Here is a 6,172-nt window from a genome sequence, read left to right on the forward strand (position 1 = left end):
ACAAAATATTTGTTTAATATAAGCTAAAACAAAGGCCATTTCTTGTCTCGTTTCCTTGCACTAGGTAAACACAACATTCAGTGATGCAAACATGGAGATATGTGAGTGAGCAAACATCACCACTCTTAACATTTTGGAACCTAAATTAAGTCGTGAAAATAACCCTAACCTCGAACCATGTTTCAGGTGTTCTCCCAACTGCCGGCCTTGGAATAGGTCATAACTACGATACTATGTACCTACGCGCGCACACTGGCAGTTTTATTAAGTTAAAAAAATATAAAAACTTGAAACTACCTCAGGCCTCAATATAGTTTAGTCACGGAGTCTTGACACCGATAATTTCCCCGACAACAACAAAGAACAAAAAACTTGCAATTGCTGTACCACAATGAAGTGGTTTTATACGCCTTGAAAGGCAGAACTCTTCAACAGTTGAGACCATGAAAAAATGTGTGTGAAAGAAATAACTGAAAAAGAATTGAGGTATCCGGGGGAGTAGAACTCCCAGACGCTCTCCAGATATACCTGCGTTACCTTACCTTGCAGTTACCTTGCAATGATTTCGGGGCTCAATGTCCCCGCGGTCCGGTCCTCAGCCTGACGTATGAATCACAGCCTGGTTGATCAGGTATCCTTTGAAGGTGCTTATCAAGTTCTTTCTTGAACACTGTGATGGGTCGGCCAGTTATGCCCCTTGTGTGTAGTGGAAGCGTGTTGAACAGTCTCTGGCCTCTGATGTTAGTAGTTCTCCGAGTACCAATTGCACCTCTGCTTTTCAACGGGGAGCCGAACGGGAGACGAAGTCCTCCACGAAACAGAGAAAGATCTAGGAGTTGGTATCACGCAGAACACGTCTCCCGAAATCTACATAAAAAGAATATCATTATCAGCGGTGTATGCGAGGCTGGCTAACATCAGAACTGTCTTTAGAAACTTGTGTAAGGAATCGTTAAGAGGCGGGACCAAAGAGCCAAAGCTCAACCCCCGCAAGTACAAGTAGGTGAGTACACACACAATCATGTTCTGGCAGCTCCCTATTTACAGAAGAGAGAACCTGCTCACCGACCTTCCAAAACGCCGTCACACAGCTAAAAATAGAATTTCGTATTTGGTCTTGTGTCTTCCTCACACCTTTTCTCCCAGCCCAGGTGGACGTGTGTTGTCACTGTCGGTTTGTCTGTATTTAGAATGCTCGCTCTTTTACACACGCACGCACGCGCATTTTATTTTCTCTTACAAGCATAATTTGAGTTTAGTTTTTTCTGGAAGGGGAAGGGGGGGGGGTACGACCAGAGACCGGATTTATCAAGGTTTTACGCGTCCACAGACGAAACCTGTATATCTTTCCTCGATCCTAGCGGCTTGGTATGTATATTAAGCAGTTGATGAGCTTGGAAACATTATAATCCGAGGTTATTGTTGTAGACATCCTCGTGGTGCGTCGCCCCTCGTAAACTGACCCATAAATGTAGCTTAAGCTTCCATGATTGAGGAAAGATGTACGTGTTTCGTAAGTGGGACGGTGAATGCTCTCAGGGACGGAGGACCACATCTCTGGGGCCAGATTCACGCAGCAGTTAGGCAAGCACTTACAAACCTGTACATCTTTTCTCAAAATTAGGAGGCTTTGTTTACACTTATTAAACAGTTAATGAGCTCCGAAGCACCAGGAGGCTGTTTATAACAATAACAACAGTTGATTGGCAAGTTTTCATGCTTGTAAACTGTTTAATAAGTGTAACTAAAGCCGTCAAAGATTGAGGAAAGATGTACACGTTCGTAAGTACTTGTGTAACTGTTTCGTGAATCTGGCTTCTGGTCTCTCGTGCGAGCACTGCTGACGTCATCCTCCCTCGCTTTAAAAAAAAAAAAGCTGTATACAAATCGTAAATATGTCCATGTTGGAATATTTATTTTCTTGTGTGATGGTGTGTGTCAAGCTGAGGTGTGTGGTGACGTGGTGCTGCCTTCCCCAGGGATCCTGGCCTGGTATGCCTCGCGCGCCTCCCTGGGTTAAGGCAGCTGCTGGAGGTGTAGCGGTGTGTCAGGGTGTCACGCTCTACACACCTGGCACCTGGGAAGGGGACTTGCTGGTGAACCTGGTTGATACCTGGTTGATGGGGTTCTGGGAGTTCTTCTACTTGCCAAGCCCGACCCGAGGCCAGGCTTGACTTGTGAGAGTTTGGTCCACCAGGCTGTTGCTTGGAGTTGGCGTGAAGGGTTGGCCTTCTCCCCCGGGTACCAGGGAAGGGGCCCCCACCCCTATGCATCAGGGGAGGGGTTCCAGCTCTTGCTGGAACAACAACAAAATGAAAATATAAAAGCAGAGACCGCGTACAAAACTCAGGTAAATCATAACATAGAACGAAAAAGCAAGGTAAAGGATTTGGGTGTACTCATGTCGGAAGACCTTACCTTTAAAGAACACAATAAAGTAGCCGTCACAACTGCAAGAAAAATGACAGGTTGGATAACAAGAACTTTTCACACTAGAGATGCTATACTGATGATGATTCTCTTCAAGACGCTAGTGCTCTCTAGAGTGGAGTACTGCTGCACACTGACAGCCCCTTTCAAAGAGGGAGAAATTGCTGACCTGGAGAGCGTGCAGAGATCCTTTACTGCTAGAATCCACTCAGTAAAACATTTAAACTATTGGGACCGACTGAAATGCCTAAATCTGCATTCCCTTGAGCGCAGGCAGAAGAGATAAATAATAATTTACACGTAGAAAATAATAGAGGGGCTGGTTCCAAACCTGCACACAGAAATAACATCACATGAGACCAGAAAGCATGGCAGGATGTGCAGAATACCTCCGTTGAAAAACAGGTGCAATAGGTATCCTGAGACAGAACTCTTATCAACATCAGATGCCCGAGACTGTTCAACACGCCTCCTCTTCACATAAGGGACATATGAACTGGCCAACCCCTCACAGTGTTCAGGAGAGAACTGGATAAGCACCTCCAAAGGATACCTGATCAACCAGGCTGTGACTCATAAGTCAGGCTGCGAGCAGCCGCGTCCAACAGCCTCGTTGACCAGTCCAGCAACCAGGAGGCCTGGTCGACGACCGGGCCGCGGGGACGCTAAGCCCCGGAAGCACCTCAAGGTAACCTCAAGGTAAAGTGTACCAACAGGAGGCCCGCGGCTCTTGTCAACAGTGTACCAACAGTAGAGGCCCGCGGCTCTTGTCAACAGTGTACCAACAGTAGAGGCCCGCGGCTCTTGTTAACACTCAGTAAGAGGCCCGCGGTCCATGAACCTCCAGCCAGGGAACACAAATATATTAGTGGAAGGAAGGTGGAGAAGTGTGGAGTGGGGGAGCTTGTGCGGGAGTTCCTACAGGAAGTTTCTGGTCAGCAAGCTTAATTACACACACGCTAATTGGATTTGCGGAACGCTAAAAGTAATAACCTTTGTAATCACCTAATGATTAGGGAAGTCTGACAAGCTGATCTACAAATTTTGATAAGTAAACTGCTAACAAGTAGATTAGAGGTAAACCAAATTACCGTTTACACGGAAAGGGGGGGGGGTGTTGATGAGCGAGTGATGACTCACTGGGGGTGGTGATGAGTATGGGTCCTCAACAACAGAGTAGTCATCGGTACAGTACCATATGTTTATATGGTACTGAATCGACTTGAGAATGGTCCAGGACGGACCGAAACGTCGTCGTCCCTTCACCTTCTAGTGTGTGGTCTGGTCAACATATGTTTATATATATAAAGGACACGGATAAATGAGTTAGGAAATATAATTGCTGATATATTGAACATTATCTAACCTGTCCTAATAGAGCGAACACTGCTTGTGTAGGACCGACGTAAATCTGTGTATTTACGTTTGTAGGTTAGATTAGCATTTTAAAAGCACTACAATCACCTGTGGTTGATGCTTCAATAAATCAGTGAATTATATGTTTAACGGATGTCTAACCCAGTCCACGGAGGACAAGAAATGAATATATGCTGGTTAGCATTGTAAATGTGTGGCCACGTTTATGGTAGAAAATAATAGAGCTTCGCATGTTGACGTATATTCTACTTAAGGCCAAAAACTGTCGCGAAAAAATGGTAGCGGCTCGCGAAATTGACCTACTGACCCGTTTTCTGTTCGTGGTCCTCTGGTAGATTAGGATAGGGCACTTTAGTACGAGTTTTTTGACGTTAGGACACCTTAAGAGGTCGGCCTGCTTTATCGAGTAATAATAAAAACCGGGATCACTGGGTTGTTTCAAGCGTAGGTTTGACACACACGAGTGGATACAAATAGGAGCTGCCTCGTAGCATGTGCCTTCTGCACGTCTATTGTGGTGTTTTTGTAATACTGCAGACCAGCTGTGAGGGGGGGTAGGCCCGGGGGGGGGGGAGGAGGGACCGGGGCGTGTAGATAGGGGATCCACGAAGCTGTGAAGAGACACGAGTGTGAGGGTGGGCGGGAATGCGATTGTTGTGTGTGTTAAGAGTGTGTAGGGGGCGGGCAAGGCAGGTGTGTACTGTTGCTTGTCATGTGTCAGGACGGTCACGTCACTGAGTGTACGAGCCTCCTGTCTTCCTCATTACTGGGGAAAATAATGGCGGAGTGTAGGGATTAGCGGCAATAAAATGAAACGAGGCTTGTGGAGGGGGGGGGGGAGTGATAGGACTAACCCGGGTAATGAAGACTTGGGGGACGAGGGTTGTGGATCCCCTCGCTGGTGACGTTACGGCACTGTGGACACACACTGGGGGGGGGTGTGGACACACACTGGGGGGGTGTGGACACACACTGGGGGGGTGTGGACACACACTGGGGGGGTGTGGACACACACTGGGGGGGTGTGGACACACACTGGGGGGGGTGTGGACACACACTGGGGGGGGGTGTGGACACACACTGGGGGGGGGTGTGGACACACACTGGGGGGGGTGTGGACACACTGGGGGGGTGTGGACACACACTGGGCGGTGTGGACACACTGGGGGGGGGTGTGGACACACTGGGGGGGGTGTGGACACACACTGGGGGGGTGTGGACACACACTGGGGGGGGTGTGGACACACACTGGGGGGGGTGTGGACACACACTGGGGGGTGTGGACACACTGGGGGGGGGGTGTGGACACACACTGGGGGGTGTGGACACACACTGGGGGTGTGTGGACACACACTGGGGGGTGTGGACACACACTGGGGGGTGTGGACACACACTGGGGGGGTGTGGACACACACTGGGGGGTGTGGACACACACTGGGGGGGTGTGGACACACACTGGGGGGTGTGGACACACACTGGGAAGGGACATGAGGATAGGCTGGCAGGATATGAGGATAGGCTGGCAGGATATGAGGACGGACAACGTACCTGGACGGACGTACCTGGACGGACGGTACCAGGTATCAGGACGAATGAACGGTGTCCAGCCAATTGGATCATCAGGTATCGAACGCGAACCTGCAAAAAGTTTTGTTTTTCCTACCACAGACGTGGCCACACATTTGAGTGGTGTTGTACCGAGCAGTCACAGTATATGTCAAGGTCCCAGACTTGTGCATAAGCTGCGGATTTAAAAAATTCTGACACTGATGCCAAATAATTTTTTAAAAAGTCAACTGGCAGATACTATGGTATGCAGTATGGGTCACCTGTTAAGACCAGCACGCTTTTGACATTACTACTGCTAAGGTTAGACCTTATTATTATAAGTACCTGCAATTACTTTATTCACTCTCGTATTCTTGAAGATATCCTCACAGTATACCCAAAATTTGCCAGTGCAGGCTATTAAACACATGGCTCTGTATGACTAACCATCCTGCGAGATGGGGACTTGTATTACCACTGCTACCTTATTCAATCTTGTGTTGTTGATATCCTCAAAATGCATCCGGAGTCTGCCAGTGCAGACCGCTTATCACATGCCTCTGTATGACTAACCATCCTGTGTGATGGGGATTTTATAGCATCACCTAGTTAGCTTTTTTGACACACTGTACTCCACTTCATATAGTCTAGGGTAGCTGCACTAATGCAGATGTACCTCATAACTTAATAAAAAAAAAAATTATAAGTACCTGTGGGTGTGGGGACCCCGTTGCTCAAGCCTGGCCCCGGACCGGGCTTGGGGAGTAGGAGAACTCCCAGAACCCCATCAAGCAGATGTGACCACAGACCGCGTCCA

This window comes from Procambarus clarkii, chromosome 68 (genome assembly GCF_040958095.1).
Source record: "Procambarus clarkii isolate CNS0578487 chromosome 68, FALCON_Pclarkii_2.0, whole genome shotgun sequence".
Classification (NCBI taxonomy): Eukaryota; Metazoa; Arthropoda; class Malacostraca; order Decapoda; family Cambaridae; genus Procambarus; species Procambarus clarkii.